The 20680-nt window shown below is 40.1% G+C and overlaps 1 protein-coding gene and 1 pseudogene across 2 annotated transcripts in view; one reads left to right on the forward strand and one right to left on the reverse strand.

Annotated features, from left to right (window-relative positions):
* The window catches only part of LOC102850028 (phosphatidylethanolamine N-methyltransferase-like), a 110849-nt gene that overhangs the window by 44178 nt on the left and 45991 nt on the right, over nt 1–20680 (forward strand). The window lies entirely within an intron of this gene.
* Nucleotides 8202–12323, reverse strand: LOC102849218 (annotated as a pseudogene). Its single transcript, XR_439046.1, has one exon. The product of XR_439046.1 is annotated as an importin 7 pseudogene (transcript).

Consider the following 20680-nt stretch of genomic DNA (forward strand, 5'->3'; position numbering starts at 1 on the left):
GGATGCAGAGGACTCAGATTAGCCGTTTGCTGCAACTAGACAGAGCCTGAGGAGCACCTGTAGGAGGATAAGCCAATGGTACCAAAAGATGTGCAAACTCATAGGAGGCAGAAGGTGAATCCTCTTTGCCAGTCCTGGTTCTTTTGTATTTTGAGTTACAGGCAAAGCAGATCTGCTAAGACTAGTGGCAGCGCTCACTGACAGTCCCCAAGTGACCACCAGGGTTTAGCCCTGCTGCCAGGAAGGCCATTGGCACATGCCTTTGTCCCCTCAGGGCTTGTAGTGTCCTTATTGCCTGTAGGGACTGTTCTCTGCACTAATCAGGGTGAGGGGACAGGTAAGTGATGTGTCATTACAAAGATAGTATTTCTGGTAGGATTGGGATGGGTCAGGTGTCAGCTTGAGCTGTGCTTGTATATATTGTTTTTGTTAGGTGGTATCAAAATGACTATGAATCAGAGTGACCCTGTGAACAAAAGGTTTGAGCTTTGCTCTATCCTGCACCTGACATGCTTAAGCCTATTGTTATAGTCACCATGTCAGTCGACATGTTGAGGGTTTTCCTCTCTTTTTCTGACCCTCTGTCTTTCCCAGAGTAAGTCTTTTTATTTTCCTTAAAACTTGCCTTAAGAAGTGCAGCAATGAATGAATGGAAATACAAATTCTCTGTAAATGTTCATTAAAATTATTTTAAAAAAATTTAAAACCCCCCCAAACAAACTTGCCTTAAGTATGTGAAGCAGACAAGTAGCTCAGGGAAAGGGAACAGAGCAATATGGGTCTTAGCTGTAGTGGGCCAGACCTACCCAACAAGGCCAAGTGGCTAAGAGCCCATGACTTGAAGATGAAAGGATGGAGCCCTCACCCTGGGCTGCCATCTGGTCTTGTCTTTGGGGCAAGAACCCTGAAACTTGTTGAGGACCATAGGACCATTTATCACCTTTACTCCTGTAGGTAAGGATATCAGGTTGCTTTGGGTCTGAATTGTGAAAGAACCTGTGGCTTCTTTTCCAAACAGGCCAGTTCCTATTTCAGGAACAGGACAACACTTTTCTTGACTAGGGTAGGTTTTGCAACACTTTTTTAAAAAATCAAACATTTAGAAGATTCTAGAAGGCAGCACGGGATGACCAAGCAAAATATTACAATAAAATGTGCAAGGAGCTGGAGTCAGAAAATCAAAAGGGCCAAACTCGTTCAACATTTCTTAAGCTCAAGGAACTGAAGAACAAATTCAAACCTCGAGTTGCTATAATCAGGGATGCTTTAGGCAAATATTAAATGATCCAGGAAGTATTAAAAGAAGATGGAAAGAATATACTGAGTCACTGTATCAAAAGGAATTGGCAGACACATAAGAATTTAATGAAATAATATATGAGCAAGAGCCTATGGTGTTGAAGGAAGAAGTTCAAGCTGCTTTGAAGGAAATAGCAAAAAATAAAGTCCCAGGAATAGATATATACCATTGATGTATTTCAGCTAAGGGATGCTGCCCTGAATATGCTCACCAAGTTGTGCCAAGATATCTGGAGAATAACCACTTGACCAACTGACTGTAAGAGATCTATATTTGTTCCCATTCCAAAGAAGGGTGACTCAACAGAGTGTGGAAACTGTAGAACAATATAATTGATTTCACATGCAAGCAAGATTCTACTGAAGATTATCCAAAAGCGACTGGAACAGCACATCAGCAGAGAACTGCCAGAAGTCCAGGCTGGGTTTAGAAGGGGTCGTGATACTAGGGATATTGGAGCTTATGTTAGATGGATCTTCGATGAAAGCAGGGAATACCAGAGGAATGTCTATCTGTGTTTCATTAATTATGCAAAGGCATTTGACTGTGTGGATCATTACAAACTGTGGCTGACTCTGAGAAGAATGGGAATCCCAGAACACTTGATTGTGCTAATGCGAAGCCTATACTTGGACCAAGAGGCAGTCATCAGAACAGAGCAAGGAAAAACTGCATGGTTCAAAATTGGGAAGGGTGCATGCCAGGGATGTATCCTATCTCCATACATTTTCAACCTGTATGCAGAACAGATTATCCAAAAGGCTCAGCTCTATGAGGAGAAGTGTGGCGTCAGGATTGGTGGAAGATCTATCAACAATCTGCGTCATGCAGATGACACAACCCTGCTTGCTGCAGAGGGTCAAGGAGTGCAGCCTTCAATATGGATTGAGGCTCAATGTCAAGAAGACAAAGATTCTCACCACTGGACCAATTAATTGGCAGCATCAGGATGGATGGTGAAGAGATTGATATTGTTAACAACTTTAGTCTGCTTGGTTCCACAGTCAACACTCTTGGCACCAGTAGCCAGGAAATTAGAAGATGTATTGCTATGGGAAAGTCTGCTGATAGGGACCTCTCCAAAGTACTGAAGAGCAATGGTGTCTCTCTGGAGACTAAGGTGCTTCTGATATAGGCTGTGGTCTTTGCAATCACTTGTTATGCATCAGAGAATTGGACAATGACTAGGAAGGATAGAAGGAGAATTGATGCCTTTGAGCTGTGGTGCTGGAGAAGAGTACTAAATGTACCATGGACTGCCAAGAAAACAAAAAGATTCATCCTGGAGAGGGTTAAATCAGGCTGCTCTTTGGAGGCAAGGATTCTGGGGCTTTGTCTGACATACTTTGGACATGTTGTAAGGAGGGACAGGTCCTTGGAGAGGGACATCATGCTTGGGAGGGTGGAGGGAAAGTGCAAGAGGGGAAGACCTTCTATGAGGTGGATTTAATTCAGTGACTGGGGTAATCAGGATGGGTGTGTCAGAGGCAGTGTGATTGGCACAGGATAGAGCAGGGTTTAGGGGTGTTGTACATCGGGTCACTATGAGTCGCAAGTGACTCGACAGCACACAACAACAATAACAACAGATTTATAGCCCCACATACCAGTCCCTAGTGGATTTTGGGGGATTGAAAATCATATAGATGAACTACTGTATCTCTCTGCTCAGAATACCCCAGCAACTCCAAGGGAGAAAGGAAGCCTGTCCTCCTGTTGCAATAATTTACAGCTTTGAAACCTGATGGAGGCTTGCTGTGGCTCAGAACCAACTCCACAGGAGTGAGTTTGAGTTGAGCTCTGTTCTAGAACATAGTTATTTTAACATGTCTTAGAAAAAAAAATAAACACACACAAACTAGATGCCTAGTTTCGTAGGGTTTGTGTATTTTGAGCCCCTGGATGATAGACATACTGACCAAATTTGGCTTCTAGCCAAATTGTTGGTGGTTTATGTCTGTCCACCCAGAAGAGAGACCTGATGATAGATTTCCAAAAAATTTACCATTAAATTGCCATGGAACACAGTTCTGCTCATCATACATGGGGTCACTGTGGACTAGAGTCAACTCAGTAATAGCTGGGATTTTTAAAAATATAAGTTAGAAGGTATAATGAGGCAGTTCAAGAACATGAAGACAATAATAAGACAGACTGATTGATATTTATGGTATGCTTCTTATTGGTTGCACATAGGTACAGAAACCAGTTAAGTGTGGCTGCTGTGGTACTCATCCTCTGTTGGGAATAGCAGAACATATGTCACGCACACACATGGGCACTCCTGTCCTTACCCAAGGCCTCTGGGATCAGTGTTCAGGTAACCTCAAGTTGCCTTGGTGACTAAAAGTGCAATTCAGACTTTAAAAATAGGATCCAAGGCTGTCGCATGGCCTGTCTCCACTTCAACATCTCAATGCTGAATATTTCCAAAGGAAATTGCCTATCACTACATTCTTTTTCAGTGCCTATGACCAAAAATAGCTCCTGTATTCTATTAATAACTAATCATGCACACAGCCTGGATTGTTGTTTCTTGTATTTAGTGGAGGCACTGTTGTTTTATTGTTGTTGTGTACTGTCAAGTTGGAACAGACCCAGAGCTGGCCCTCCGGCAGGTTTTCAAAAGTAGTTAATAGCACAGGAAGAGATTGCCCATCCTCCCATGGAGCAGCTCGTGGCCTCAAACTGCATGCCTTTGGGATTGCAGTACAGTTTCTTGCCACTAGGCCACCAGGCACTAGACATGAAAAAGAGCATCTGACTGCGGTTGAGCCACAGGTTAAAGTAAAGCAGGCATGGCATTGTGTATGCATGCTAGTATAGGACTCAGTAAGGCACCTTATCGAGTGTTTTCTGCTACCTTCTACTGCCATTGGCCTTTAGTGACTATAAGGACAGACAGTTTGCGGGCATCATTGCTTGAGAGAGAGCTCAAGCAAAACTTTCTTTCCTTAGCCCTTCTCTTTTAGGGATGAAAATGGAAGAAAAGATGGGCCAGCAGTTCTGTAGCTTTGCTTGCTTGACTCAGGGCTCCTCAAGTCTTCTACCCACTGACTCAAGACAACTAGGGTACCTAGGCCTCCCTAGCCTTGTCCAGTCCTGTGACCATAAGCATAGGGAGCTGGGAAATATTTGAGGGACAGGGCAATTGTCCATAAGAGCCTACTACTAGGCAGAAGTAGTGGGATGGAGAAAAGAGTGGATAGGCCAATATCTATTGGTATGAAGCTGCTATGGTGAACAGAGCATAGAGAAAGGAGGATGTGAGTCTGAGTGATAAGGAGGTGTGGGGCATCCTGTATGTGAGGTTTCAGATGGCTCTCAGGTGACAAGAAGAGCAAGTGAGTTGACATCCAGAAGGGAGGCCAGGACTGGGGCCACTGATCAGGACCATCAAAAGGGAAGACCTGAGGCCATTACCACAAAAGGTCAAGTCTAGGGTGGCAAGGTTTGATTCTTTAGTGAAGGAAAACCAATGAAGTGTGTGTGTGTGTGTGTGTGTGTGTGTGTAAAAACTCAAAATCATTGCCTTTGAGTTAGTTGGCCCTCCAGTGGAGTTTTAGAGGCCATAAATCATATGGGAAGAGATTTCCCATCTTTTTTTGCACAGTGCAACTAATAGATTCCAACTACCAGAGAGATGCCACCTTGTGTTGGCAGTGCAACTCTCTAATGACCAGAGTTCCCATATATGTACTCCCTGTGGACCAGATCTGTGTGTGTGTGTGTGTGTGTGTGTGTGTGTGTGTGTGTGTGTGTGTATACACACACAGACAGACACAAAGAGACAGAATTATTTGTCAGCAAACAAGCAGAGTCTTGTGCTGCTGCTTTGGATGGTATTGGCTTCAGAGGATGTCTAAAGGCTGTTGTTGCAGAACAGGGTCATAGACCTGCATCTTTGGATATTGACAAGTCCAAAATCAGCAAGTGTTGCAGGCCTCTAGTTCAAGTCTAGAGACACTAGATAGATATGTTGTTGTTATATGCTGTTGAGTTGTTTGTAACTTATACTAACCCTATGTGTTGTAACTTATACTAACCCTATGTGCAACAACTCTTAACCCTGCTCTATCTTGAGTCAGTTTTATTGTCTCTGACTCACCTACTCCTATTACCCCAGTCACTGAGTCAATTTATCTCAAATATCCCCAGTTTTCTTAGTTTCCCTCCAACCCCATTATCAGTCCTGTTTTATAACAGTGGCATTATGCAGTATTTGTTCTTGTGTGACTGAGATATTTCACTCAGCATAATGTCCTCCACAGTCACCCACTTTGTTTTTCATGAATTCCTTTTTTCAGTGCTGCATAGTATTCCATTGTGTGAATATACCACAGCTTCTCTGTCCATTTGTTTGTTGATGGGCCCTTGGGGTTGTTTCCACCTCTTTGCTATTGTGAACAACACAGCAATAAACATGGGTGTTCATATATCTGTTTGGGTGGCAGTTCTGGTTTCTTTAGGGTATATTCCCAGTAGTGGAATCTCTGGGTCAAATGTTATTTTTATTTCCAACTTTTTGAGAAAGTACCATATTGCCTTCCAGAATGGTTGCACCATTTTACACTCTCACCAATAGTGGATAAGGGTCCCAGTTTCTCCACAACCTCTCCAGCAGTTGTTGTTTGCTGCTCTGTTGAATTTGGCTATTCTTACTGGGGTGAGATGATATCTCATAGTTGTTTGGGTTTGCATCTCTCTTAGAGTTAGAGATTTTGAACATTTCTTCACATGTGTGTTTGAGATCTGAATGTCTTCTTTGGTGAAGTATCTGTTCATACCCTGTGCCCATTTTTAATTGGGTCTTTTACCTTTATCTTGTGGTGCTTGAGTATTCTATAAATTATAGACATAAGTTCCTTATCAAACATGTCATTACCAAATATTCTTTTCCTGTCTGTGGCTTTCCTTTTCACTCTAGCGGAGATGTTTTTCTATGTGCATAGGGATTTGATTCTTAGAATGTTCTACTCGTCTATTTTATCCTTTCTTTGTTGTAGGTTTTTCAGGATGCTTTGAAGACTTTCATGTTGTGGATTAGGGCTTCTAGAATTCTTCCAAGGTTTTATCTGACAAAGTTTCTAGTCCTTGGTTTACTCCTAGGTCCTTGATCCATTTTGAATTGGTATTTGTGTATGGTGTGAAGTGTGGGTCTTGATTGAGTTTTCTGTAGATAATTTTCCAGTTTTGCCAACACCATTTGTTAAAAAGGCTGTCATTTCCTTACTTCACTGATTTCATCTCCTTGTCAAAAATCCGTTGACCATAGGTAGATGGGCTGATTTCTGGGTTCTCAGTTCTATTCCGTTGCTCTATGTGTCTGTCATTGCACCAGTACCATGCTGTCTTGACCACCACAGATGGTAGTGTACTAGAATTTGAAATCAGGGAGTGACATGCCTCCTCCCTTGTTTCTCTTTTTAAGGAGTGCTTCCCTATTTGGGTTCTCTTTCCATTCCAAATGAAACTGAAGATTGCCTTTTCCATCTCGTTGAAGAATGGAATTGGTATTTGTATTGGGATTGCATTGAACTTGTTGATTGCCTTTGGTAGAATTGTAATTTTCACAATATTGAGTCTTCCTATCCAAGAGCAAGGTATATTTCTCCAGGTCTGTTTGTTTCTTTTAGTATTGTTTTGTAAATTTCTTTGAATAAATCCTTTGTGTTTCTATTTAGATTTACTCCCAAGTATTTAATCTTGTAATTAGCAATTGTGATGGGTATTGCTTTTCTTAGCTCCAGTTCTGTATTCTCTTTGTCACTGTAGAGAAATCCAATTGATTTTTGTATGTTGATCTTGTATCCTGCTACTTTGCTGAATTGATCAACTATGTCCAATAGTTTTCTTGCTGAGTCTTTAGGGTTTTCTTATAAGTATACTATAATATCATCTGCAGAGAGAGATAATTTTACCTCCTCTTTGCTAATTTGGATACTTCTTATTTCCTTCACTTGTATTCTTGTTATTGCTAAGACTTCCAATACAATATTGAATAGGAGAGGTGACAGTGGGCATCCCAACCTAGTTCCTTTTCTCAAAGGGAATGCTCTCAATCTCTCTCCATTGAGAAAAATGTTGGCTTTTGGGTTTGCATATATAATTTTTACTATGTTGAGGAAATTTCCCTCTATTCCTATTTTGTTGAGTGTTTTTATCAGGAAAGGGTGTTGAATTTTGTCAAAGTCCTTTTCTGCATCAATTTATAGGATCATGTGGTTCTTGTTTTTGTGCTGTTAATGTGATGATGAATTACACTGATTGTTTTTCTTATGTTGAACCATCCTTGTATAGCTGTTATGAATCCCACTTAGTATTGATGAATTATTTTTTGATGTATCGTTGGATTCTGTTGGCCAGGATTTTATTCAGGATTTTTTTCCTTAATTCTGCATTTTATATATGTGCATTTGTTTCATTTTTACAATTATAAATTGGTCTGTTTTTGACAACAGCATTTTTAATAGTTTTCAATCAAGAGATGTTGCTTTCAATTAGAAACATTGTGTGTGTATATATGTATATATAAAAATAACCCAACATATGACTGATCTAACAGATTTTAAGATCAATAAAGGCTTATTTTTGAACATGCAGTTAGGAGAGAGGCAAGTCAACCCCTCTACACTGTCTTCTTGCTGGCTTGTTTTTTGCAGTGGTATCAATAGTGGTTTCTGGAGGGAACCATGTGCCCTCTGCCTATCTCAATAAAAAGTTTCACACTTAATACGAGAGTTGGGGGAGAAATGGGAGTGGGCAAATGTCAAATTTTAAAAGTATGCCTTCACACTGTTCTAGGGGAAGGATTAAAAAACAGGCCAATAGGGGGCTGGGGGGAAATCATAATTGGAGAATGGGGGGCAGACCTGCAATTAAATAAAAATGTAACAGCCGAATTAAGTTTTTTTAATAAGGCTGCATATATAGATGTTTAGCCACACTCTTTGATCCACTCTTTAAGAGTAGAACTTTATGTCCAATTACATGCTTCAAACAAGCTTTTCTTATTTGTTACAGTAAGGAAGGCCATGTATCCAAATTTTGACTTGTACACTGAGAGCTTTAAGAAAAACAGGACATGAAGGGAGTTGCCATTTTTTCTTAGCAGCAATGAAATATCACTAACCCCTTCGTACATACCGAATTCAAGTCACTATCAGAGGTGAGTGTACCACAAAGTCACCAGGTACAAAATTCTAGTTCATTTTTTAAATTAATAACTTGAAATTACCCCACCCGCCCCACCCTATTACATCCCTTCTTTTAATAAACAGCAAACATTTTGCTATTCATAGGCTAACAGGCTTGTTTCAATATGAAAGTGCTAATTCATTTACAGATTTTTTTTAAAATCAGTTATGTAGTGCTACAAGAAATGTCCAATAATCTACATAGGAACAATTTCTGATGGATGGAAATGAGAAGACTGAATAAGGCTACCAGATTACCTTACCTTATTTACATGTAAAGAATAGATACCCAATGGTGTAGAAGAGATAGAATTGGACAAATAACTCATAGGTGTAAAAATTACATCTACCTTTGAGCTTATACTGTAAATGAGACATTTTAAATAGTCCTGTAGCCCATGCCTATTTTTTCCTCAGAAAAAGAAAAGCTGCCTTCATGACATTCCCTCTTGCACACAGAATTCCACAGTGTCATTTGAAGCTTCAGAATCAGAATCTTACTTTCTTCAAAAAATAAAATCCCCCCTAAATTATTCCCTCCCCCCAAAATCCCTCTGGGTTTTTTCTTTCCAGTGCCAGGTTGCATGATCAGGTCCCACTTGGGTTTTTCTGTCCAATCTATTGATGGACATGAACCAGTTCTGGAACCACTACTAGGAGGAACACAAGCTCTTCACTACAAACACACAGCAGGAAAGAAAGTAATAACCCAATTCATCCCTGGTGCCGGGCCTCCAAAATTGAAAGAACTTGGCACAACTGGAGCACTGAATTTGTATCCTCCATACTTCTCAATCATTTTGGATTCATGGGCTGCTCTTCTTTGATCTGCCAGAGTTTCAATATCCTGTAACTGTATTCTTTGTTCCTCATTAAGACCATGAGTCAGAGCCTGGTACCATACAGGATTACGATTCTGAATAGTTTGGAATATAGCTTTAAATATCTGATACTCATCAACAGGGTTGTCTTCATCATCAATGATTGTGGAATAGCCTTCCAGAGCAGTCTCTTCAGCATCGTCTTCTTCCCAATCTTCATCATCTCCATCTTCACCTGCCTGCTTAGCCAGAATCTCCAGATATTCCTGGTTATCTTCATCAATATCATCTTCATCACTTCCTAGTTCCTCTGTTTCATCATCATCTTCACCTTCATCGTCATCCTCACTGTCATTCTCGTGTTCTGCATGGCAAGCATATGCTCTTTTTAATCCATTAAATAAAAGGATAAATGCTGGCAAAATCTGTCCCGAAACCTGATTTAAAACCTGGGGTATTTGTTCCATATCAATAAGAGCACAGAAGCCCAGAACACACATCTTTCTGTCATGAAGCCCCAAGAAACAATCAACATCATTAAGCCACTGTGTAATAAAATGATTTGTAACTGGTTCAACATTATTAGGAAAGCGAAGATTTTCTAAGGTATTCAGCAGTAGGTGAGGATTATAATACAACGCTGCAATAGCAACTTGCAGGCACATTGTTCGAAGTTCACTCGTCTTAACTTCTCTGGTCAGTCTCTCTAAGGCAGCTTCCACAAATAAGGGAATGCACTGATCAATGCCATGTCCTTTGCACTGCAGAATGATGACCTCCAATAATTTTGCTGCATGACATTGTGCATCTTCTCCTGCAACTCCTGTAAGAACCTTTTTGCACATACTATAGATCATTTCCAGATACTTTGTATCAGATAAAAGTGTATCTGTATCAACTGTTACATAATTATGAAGCAGAGGCATCATATCTGTAAAGTAATCAAAGCCATCTTGCTGAAAGACCTCAAACACAAGAGGTAGTAGTTGCCACATCTGTGGAGACACCTGTTGACAAGTCAAACTATGTGCTAATGAGAAGATCTCCTCATAGAATTCTAAGACATGCTGTTGTAAAACAGTACCAATGACCTGTAAGCAGATCCCCTCAAGTTGCTGGGTTATCTCTTTATGATCTTCAACTACACTAAGAAGTGTGTCAATTGTATTCAAGATTCCCATAGCAGTAACAGCTTTGTCATCACTTCCTTCTTCATCTGGCCCAGTCTGAATTACCTGATTAAATGTCATTGCCAAATGTTGTGTCATTTCTACTGCAATAGGAGTTACTTCTTCACTATACTCGCAGATCATTTTCTGAATTACATTGGTAAGATCATCATTTTCAGTTTCTCTTATAATGTGAAGAAGAGCCTGCATAACAGGTCTAATGAATGGAGTGATATATTCTTTAGCTTTTTCTTGATTGCTGATCAACACCTGAAGTGCAATAGCAGCCTCCACTTTCACAGGCATTTCCCTATCCTCTATCAGACATCCTCTTGTTAGTTCTAAGGCTGTTTGCAGGTTCCGGTCGCTTTTGAACTTTACTTCACAAAAATAATGAAGGACCCAGCAAGCCCTTGCTCTCATGTATCCTAGTTCACTGCTGAAGAGAGGGAATACATGATTCTGCAACATGTATTCCATCTGATCTTTGTAGATCTTTTTCTTCAGAAGTATTTCTGCTAAAGATCCAATCATATGCAGGGCACCATCTTTTTTTCGAGGATCAGCATTTTGTTCTGTAAGAATCTGATAGCAAAATCCCATAGTCTTTTGCAGAACCTCTTTTCTCTTACTACACGCTGTAAACAAAAGTGTCTGGGCAGCAGTGGTAGGAGAAATGAAATCTTCAAATACATCAAACTTCATACGTATATATTCATAAGGGTCTTCTTGCCAAAGTTCTTCATCAGCATCTGTATAGCACATCAATGGAAAAATAACATCTTGGATAATGCCTTGTATATGAGGCTTCAGATTTTTCCAGGTGAGGGCATGGGAAACTCCTTGATCAATGTAATTTAATGTCTGTTGCAAAACTTGAGGAGCCATGTATTGCTTTTCCTTGTACTGATATAATACCTTCAATAAAACTTGCTGGACCCCAACAGCAAATGCTTTCAGAAATACTTCAGCAAATTCATTATACTCCTTGGAAACATTGCCAGGACTTCCATATCTTTCAAAAAGCCTTGCTAAGATATGTAAAGCCCACTTCTTACATTTCCACCATGGCAACTCGGGTCTATCATCTTCTTCAACTTGCAGTGTTTCATTAGGTACATCTCTGTTCACAACCGTCTTTAAAATTTCTATCCATTCGGTCAAATTCTGTTGGTTTATCAGTTCCAAAGGTAGTGTATACTGAACAAGAGCATAGAAAATCTTGAGTATTTGTTTCTGGATTAAGACAGACTGATCTGACTGATCTGGAAGAAGCTGGATAAAACGATCCTTTAGACCTGGCAAGAAATGCTGCATTGCTGCTACCAATGGACTCCGTTCCTCTGGTTTCTTACACTCATAATTTTTCACAAGCTGATAAAGGCAAAGAAGAATGCCTAGCCAGCAAGCACTGTTATCAGACTGAAGATAAAAAGCCAATTTTGTCCACAGTGGCAGTCCAACGGCTTGGATAATCATGTTTGATGATATGGTGAATGCATGTAGTAAGCTGTACCCTTATAAGCTCAGGCAAGTGGATAATGGCTTCTACAATATTTTCTCGAATACAATGTCGATCTTCTTCTGGAATAGTGTAAGGGGATATATCCCCTGGTGCTGTCTCTCAATCAGGCCAATACTGTGTTATCATATTTTTCAAATATATAACACCTGCCTGTCTCACAGGTAATTCCAGTTGTTCCGACATAGTAATCTGAAGCAGTGTTGACACAAAATTCAGAGACTTGTGTGCTTCATTAAGCTGTCACTCCGTGGCCTCACGCAGGGCAGGGTCCATGGTGCCCCGAAGGGCCTTGATAATGGTGTTGGGATTCATCGCTGTGCGACACGGGCAAACTGGGAGCTTGGGTGCTAGTGGGCCAGGAACAGTGCCGCTCACTGTGCACATGGACCCGCGGCACTCCGCAGCGGCAACTGGCGCGAAAGGAAAGAGAAGCTCCAAGGCCCCGGATAGAACCTCTCCCTTATTCAGGATTTTTGCATTTATGTTCATGAGAGATATTGGCCTATAGTTTTCTATTTGTTGGTGTCTTTACCTAGGTTTGGTTTCAAGGATATGTTTGCTTCATAGAATGAGTCTGGGAGAATTCCATCTTTTTATGTTTTCTGAAATGGTTTATGTAGAATTGGTGACAGTGTTTTTCTGACTGTTTGATAAAAGTTACTTATAAAATCGTCTGGTTCAGGGCCTTTTTTTTCTGGAAGCAGTGTTATTACTTTGTCTATTTCTTTTTTTGTAATGGGTCTGTTGACACATTCAATTTCAGTCTGTGTTACATTTGGAAGCTGAACAATACCTTGCTTGAACATGAGTAGCTACTAGAAGAAATAAAAAATGAAATAAAAAGTTTCCTGACATAAATTACAATAAGAATACAACTTAACCAAAATCTCTGGGAAATAAATAGCCAAAGCAGTAATCAGAGGTCAATTTATAGCAATAATCAAAGTTATCAAAAGGCAGGAAAAAAATGACCATTGACTCTCTAACCCAACATCTCAAATAAATTGAAAAAGAACAGCAAAAAAACCTGACACTCTCTAAAAAACCTGAAATTATAAAAAATTAGGGTAGAAATAATGAAATAGAAAACAGAAAAACAATCGAAATCATCAACAAAACCAGGAATTGGTTTTTCGAAAAGGTCAATAAAATCAACAAACCACTAGCAAACCTAACAAAGGAAAAGACACAAATAATCTGATTAAGAGATGAAACGAGCAATATCACAGCAGAACCAACTAAAATAAAAGGGCTACCAATGGAATATTATGAAAAACTGTACTCAAACAAATATGAAAACCTAGAGGAAATGGACAAATACTTAGAAACTCACAACCTACCTAAACTGATCACCTTTTTTTGGAATGGGAATAAATAGGAATCTCTTCCAATCAGTTGGCCAGATGGTTGTCCTCCAGATTTCGTGGCACAACTTGTTGAGAGTGTCCAGTGTCTGGTTGTTGAAATATGTCATTTGGTATGCTGTCAATTCTTGGAGCCTTGTTTGTTTTTTTTTTCCAATTCTTTCATAGCAGCTTAAACTTTTTCCTTCATCACCACTGCCTCTTGATCATATGTTGTTTCATGAAATTCTTCTGTGTCAGCCAATTCTTTTTGGTATAGTGGCACTAAAGCTTTTTACCAGAGTCCAAACATACATATCATGCAGGCCATACACTGAGAAGATCTCTTCATCAGAAAAGGCCGATTATATCTTTACCAATCCACTTCTATTCATGGCTCATTAACATCATACAGATTAAAACTAACAACACCTAAGTTAGTTAATAGTTACAGAATTCAGGGTTCAGATCTTTTGTTCATAGGGTTATTATGAGTTGTGCTTGACAACACTTAACATTTAACAATAACAACAAGAGGATAGTTATATTTAAGGTTTATGGCCATATCAACAAGCCATCACAGTCAGGAAAGTGTATTAGCTTATTAAACCAGGTCCGTGTTCAACTGAACTTTTGTTTGGGGAGATATACTTGAGTTCTTCTCTCAGAGCAGAAGGTCTTTTTCATCTCTGGATTGTTGCATGTGTACATGGAGAGGCAGTCTTGACTTCTGCCGGGAAGACTGGGATGGTTTCTAGCAGAAGGACTAATTGGGCAGTCATCACATACCTGAGGCCTCTTATAGCCATTTACACAACTGAAATTAATGTTAAGCTCCTTACCAGGATTAGGAGGTTGGTTCTGCTCATCCATTCTCTTGACCTGTAATCTGCCCATGTTCTCTCTTCCAGTATGCTCTCTGCCATGACTGTCTCCCTTCATGGCTAACGTTCCTCTTTAGATCTCAGTAGCAATAACACTTTTTTTGTGCTTAAACTTCTGTGCTATTTCTTCATGCACAGTCACTTTTTGATGTCTTCAGTTTCCTGCTATACCACCATAGGCACAAGAGCCCACGCTGTCCATCCTTCTTGTGTACCTAGAGTGACATCCACTTCCAAAATGGCTTGCCTCTGGAAACTCTATGAACAGTGCTCAGGTCTTTAGTTCATAGGGTTGCTATGAGTTGTCTACGACTCGACAGTACCTAACAACAGTAACAGTGACAACTCAGAGAGAGCTCCATTGGCCTAGTGGACAGAAAGTTATGCTACCAAGCCCAAGGTGAGTGATTTTAATCTGCAGCCCTCAGGCCTGGTTTAAATTGTTTTTTTGTCAAACATTCTTCTAAGTGGTATAACACTGGTCTGTGCTTTGCTGTACAGGGGTAACTGGTGATTGCTGTGATGCTAAACACTGTGACACTGATGTGCCAAATGCTATAACGGTTATCCATGGTGGACAGTGTTTGGTGGAGCTTCTCAATTAAAACAAGCTTGGAAGCAGGAGTGGCATCCACTTTTGAAATGGCTTGCCTCCAGAAACTCTATGAACAGTGCTCAGGTCTTTTGTTCATAGGGTCACTGTGAGTCGTCTACAACAACAACAACAGACCCTGGACACTATCAGTCACCTTAGGAATGAGTTGGTTTTCCCTTTGCACCAAAACTATACAAGGATGCTGGCTAGGAATTACAGATAAGGAAATAGGTCAGGGCACCAGGTCTCTTGGAACTGAATCTCACTCTTCTTCTAGGACTTACCTGCCCACTATTGTGTTGCTCACAGTATTTCCCTGATGGATTTTCTGCGCTCTGAGGAGCTTAAGGCTGGCCAGATGTGCCCAGCAGACCTTACTGCTTTGTGCAGGCTGGGTAGAAGAGGTGAATAGGTAACAGACAGTCTGGAGGCTGGGCAGTTGAATGTTAGCCTAACCACCCCTACACACATATCACACATACATAGGTATATATACAAGTACTTAATAAATACATAAACATAATTTGTTGTTAGCTGCCATCAAGTCAATAATGACTGTAAGAACAACAGATTTGAACCTTGACCTGTCCTGTGCCATCCTCATGATCTCTGTTATGCTCAAACCCATTGTGGTAATCAATTCATCTCATTGACACTCTACCTTTCCCAACATGATATCTCTCTCCAAGGACTTGTTCCTCCTGAAAATATGCCCAAAGTGAGTAGAGGTTTCAACATCATTGCCTCAAAGGAACACTCTGATTATATTTCCTTTAAGATAGATTTGTTTATTTTTTGACAGTCCATGGTATATTCAGTACTCTCTTCAATACCACAAGTCAAAAGTATCAACTCTTCATCTGTCATCCTTGTTCATTATCCAATATCCAGAAACAGGAATCAACTGAGGGAAAACCTCTATGGTTTAGCTCAGGCACACCTCAGGCTTTTGTTTTTTCATTTTTATTTTATATTGGTTTGCTTGCAAAGTTTATATACATTGAGTTTCACACTATTTTCAATCATATTGTGTTTCATACTATCATTCCCATGCATTGTTTTATAAAATTAATTACTATTAGACTATGCCCATCAGTACCTTGCCTTGTAGTTCCCCACTGGATCTTTCCCATTTCTTTTACACCCTCCCTCCACCCACTAAATTGTGCAACCCTGTGATTTTGCCCCTACACATTCTTACCCCTCTGCTCCCACTCCTTCCCCTTTGGGTCTCTAGATGTGTTTCACTGGTTATCCTATTTTTACGATAATGGTCTTGTTGCAGTACTTGTCCTTATGAGACTGAGTTAGTTCACTTAGCATCATGCTCCCTAGTCTCTCCTAAGTTATGTAGTATTTTTCAAAATTGTTGCTCTTGATTGCTGCATAGTATTCCATTGTATGAATGTACCAAAATTTCTCAGTCTGTTCAGTTGTGATTGGACATTTGGGCTGTTTCCATATTCTTGCAATGATGAATAACACTGCTCTGAAGATTGGTGTACAAGGCTCTTTGTCTCAGTTATAATTTTCTTGAGGTGTATATTCCTAGTACTAGAATGGCTGGGTCAAATGGAGTTTCTATGTTCAACTTTTTGAGGAAAGCTGAGGTACTTTCCAGAGTGGTTATACCATTTTACAATCCTACCAACAGTGTATGAGTTCCAATCTCTCCACATCCTCTCCAACATTTATTGCTTGCTGCCCTGCTAAATTTTGCCATTGCTACTGGGTTGAGATGGTATTTCATTGTGGTTTTGATTTGCATCTTTCTTGCTGCCAGTGATTTTAAGCTTTTCTTCATATGTCTTTTGGCCTTCTGAATATCTTCCTCTGTGAAGAGTCTCTCCATGTGTCTTGCCCATTTTGTAATTTGGTTATTAGTCTTATTCTTTTGGAGGCCCAGGAGTATTCTGTAAACTCTTGTTTATGAGACCCTCTCCTGAGATATTATGGCCAGGTGTTTTTCCCAGTCAGTAGGTTTGCTTTTCACTTTGTTGGAAAACTTTCTGATATACACAGGAATTTAATCTTTAGGTCTCATTCATTAATTTTATCCTCTCCTGATTGTACATTTCTTGACTTATTTGTAAGCCTCTTTATATGATAGACTAGGCCTTCTAATCTTAGTCCCAGTTTTATAGTTTGGGGCTTTATCGCCAGTTCTTTGATCCACCTTGAAGTGATTTTTGTGCATGATTTGAGATGTGGATCCTGTTGTAGCTTCTGCAGGCAGCAGTCCAGTTTTGCCAGCATCATTTGTTGTCATTTCCCAATTTGATAGGTTTTGTTTCCTGTGGAATATAAGTTGATCATTGATAGCTGGGTCCATTTCTGGGCTCTTTACTGCTGTACTGTTCTGTGTATCTGCCATTGTACCAGAACCGTGAGATCAGGGAGTGCTATGATTATCTGCATATAACAATAGTTTCACCACCTTTTTGTCAATCTGGATGCCTTTTCTTTTGTCATATTGCCCTAGCCAGCACTTCCAATACAGTATAGAAGTGATAACACTGACAATCCTTGTCTGGTCCCTGTTTATAAGGAAAATGCTTTTAGTCATTCTTCATTGTGAATGATATTGGCTCAGTTTTGTATGTATACTTTTCACTATGTTGAAGACATTTCCTTCTACTCCTATCTTGCTGAGTGCTTTAATCAAGAAGGGGTGTTGTGTTTTGTCAAATGCCTTTTCTGTATCAATGGATACAATCATGTGGTTCTTGTTATTTGCTTTGTTAATGTGGCCAATAACAATGATTGTTTTTCTTCTGTTGAATCATCCTTGCCTATCTGTTATGATGACTTTTTAAAAATGTGCTGTTAGATTCTATTGGCAAGGATTTTGCTTAGGATTTATGCATCTATGTACATGAGAGATATTGGTCTGTAGTTTTCTTTTTTATTATATTTTTATTATTAATTTTAGTGAACATTTGCAGAGACTTTGTATTTCCATTCATTAATTGTTGCATTTTTCTCCCTGCCCCCTCCCCCCAGTTTGCTCTTCTTTTTGAAAAGGAAAAGAAAAATTCTTTCATTCTTATACAGTCCCTCCCCCCAAGTTCACTCCACTATGCAGCCTTCATTTTGAAAAGTAAAAGAAAAGTCCACTCAACTATGTAGCCCTCCTTTTGTACTCCCATCATGACAACACCACCCAATCCTATATCCCTTTTAAACAGTTCCCTCCCTCATCTGTTTCAATGCAGTATACATAATTTATTCTGTCTTTCTTTGTCCCCCTCCAACCTTGATGTCTGTCTCATTTTACAACATAACATTTTACAACGTACTATGAAGTATTTATCCTGTTGTGACTAAGATATTTCACTCAGCATAATGTCCTCCACAGTCACCCAATTTGAATATTTCATGAGTTTTTTTGTTTGTCACTGCAGCATAGAATGCCATTGTGTGAATATAGTCTCTATCAATTTGTTTGTTAGTGGGCACTTAGGTTGTTTTCAACTCTTTGTAACTGTGAACAAAGCTGTGATAAACATGGGTTTATCCTTTTGGGTGGCAGTTATGGTTTCTTTGGGGTATATTCCCAGTAGTGCTCCCTTTGAACATTAAGTAGTGACCTTCTTTGTCCTTTGTGATGGTTTTTGCATGGAAATTTATTTTATCAGAGATTATTATCGTTACACCTGCTTTTTTTGGTTGCCATTTGCTTGGTATATATTGTCCTATCCTTTAATTTTTAGTCTTTCTTTATCTACATTGTTCAGATGTGTCTCTTGTAGGCAGCATATTGATGGATTTTGTTTTTTTATCCAATCTGCTACTTTTTTTCTCTTCACTGGTGCATTTAAACCATTCACGTTCAGTGAAATTATTGAAAGGTAAGGTTTTATTGCTGTCATTCTGTTGAATTCTTTTTGGTGTTGCTAGTTACTTTGGTCCATCCTGTTTTCTGCGGCATCTCTGTTTCAAGGACGTTTCTCAGTGTTTCCTGTAAGGCTGGTCTTGTTTTTACGAATTCCTTTAGGTTCTGTATTTCTGGGAATAATTTGATCTCTCCTTCATACCTGATGGATAGTTTTGCTGGGTACAGTATTCTTGGTTGAAAGTTGTGTTCTTTAAGTGTTCGATAGATGCCATTCCACTGTCTTCTTGCACTCATGGTTTCTGCTGAGAAATCAGCGCTTATTCTTATTTGTTCTCCCTTATAGTTTACTCTTTGTTTCTCTCTCATTGCTTTTAATATTTTCTCCTTAATTTTGGTTCTAGCAAATTTGACAATGATATGCCTTGGTGTTTTTTGTTTAGGGTCTATTCTATATGGCATTCGCTCAGCTTCTTGAATATACATTCTGTCATTCTTCATTATGCCTGGAAAGTTTTCCTCCAGTAGTTCTTCCACAACTTTTTCAGTGCCTTTACTTATTTCTTCCTGTCCTGGGATTCCAGTGATGCGGATGTTATTTCTTTTAATGGTATCCCACATTATTCTTAAGTTTACTTCTGTTTCCTTCTTCTTTGCTTCTGCTTTTTTCTCAGTTATATCTGTGGTGGGAATTCTATCTTCTACTTCACTAATTCTGTTTTCCATCTCTTCACCTGTATTTGTATGTCCCTCAATCATGTTAACAGCATCAGAAACCTTCGGTTTCATATTTTGAATTATAATTTCTTATTTTCCCAGTGCCTCTAATGCCTCATTTGTTTTCTCTGCATTGTTTTGGACTGTTTGTTTAAGTTCCTAGAGATTTTTGACTGTAGTGTCCTGTAATTCTTCAAGTTTGTTTTTCATCGATTGAAAACATTCAATCATCTTTTTTCTAAATTCTGCATCAGAAAGTTCCATCAAACTTTCTGGCTTCTTGAAATCCATTGCTACTGTGCCATTTTTTTTTTTGGGAGATATCTTGTTTTGGGCTTGCGTGGTGAGTGAGGTACCCTACTTCTTTCGAGACATTGAAGTGGAAGAGTTGTTGAAAACGAAGGTGTTAGCTGGTTCTTGGTTTGATGTCACTACTTCTCTATAAAGATGTCCAGTACCTTCCTTTTGGTTAGGTTGATGGGACCAATGTGGTAGGGCCAAACAGCAGTTTGTAGTCTAAAGAAACTAAATTTTCAATATTGGACAACTTTTTCAAGTGCTGTTGAAATATGCTATAAATTTGGTTTATATCTTTTGTTCCTTTGTGTGTTTTTTTGTTTCATTTTTGTTTTTCTTGGGTTTTGTTTCCCCCCTTTTCTTTAAGCCAGCCCTCGGGCTCCAAAGTTCAGAGCTGGCCGGGGGGGGGGCGCGCGAGCCGGGTTGGGGGGGAGAAATGCGATAATTGAAGATGGGGGTCCTGTGTCAGTGCTGCACGGGTGTGTCCCGATTAAAGTCCACTCCCACCGTCCACTGCGTCTGCGCACGGCACCTTGGCCAGTCCCAAAGTTCAGAGCTGGCAGGGGGGGAGCGCAAGCTGGGTCGGTGTGGGGGAGCAATGTGATACCTGAAGATGGGGGTCCTGGTTCAGAGCTACAGGGGTGTGTCCCGATTCAAGTCCACTCCCACCGTCCACTGCATCTGCGCAGGGCACCTTGGCCAGTCCCAAGGTTCAGAGCTGGCGGGGGAGGGGGGGCGCCTGACCCGGGTCGAGGGGGAGCAATGCGATACCTGAAGACGGGGGTCCTGGGTCAGAGCTGCAGGGGTGTGTCCGGATTCAAGTTCACTCCCACCGTACACTGCGTCTGTGCACGGCATCTTGGCCAGTCCCAAAGTTCAGAGCTGGCGAGGGGGGGGCGCGCGAGCCGGGTCGGGGGGGAGCAATGCGATACCTGAAGATGGGGGTCCTGGGTCACAGCTGCAAGTGTGTGTCCTGATTCAAGTCCACTACCACGGTC

The sequence above is a fragment of the Elephantulus edwardii genome, unplaced genomic scaffold (genome assembly GCF_000299155.1).
Source record: "Elephantulus edwardii isolate Elephantulus edwardi_28Jun2011 unplaced genomic scaffold, EleEdw1.0 scaffold00483, whole genome shotgun sequence".
Classification (NCBI taxonomy): domain Eukaryota; kingdom Metazoa; phylum Chordata; class Mammalia; order Macroscelidea; family Macroscelididae; genus Elephantulus; species Elephantulus edwardii.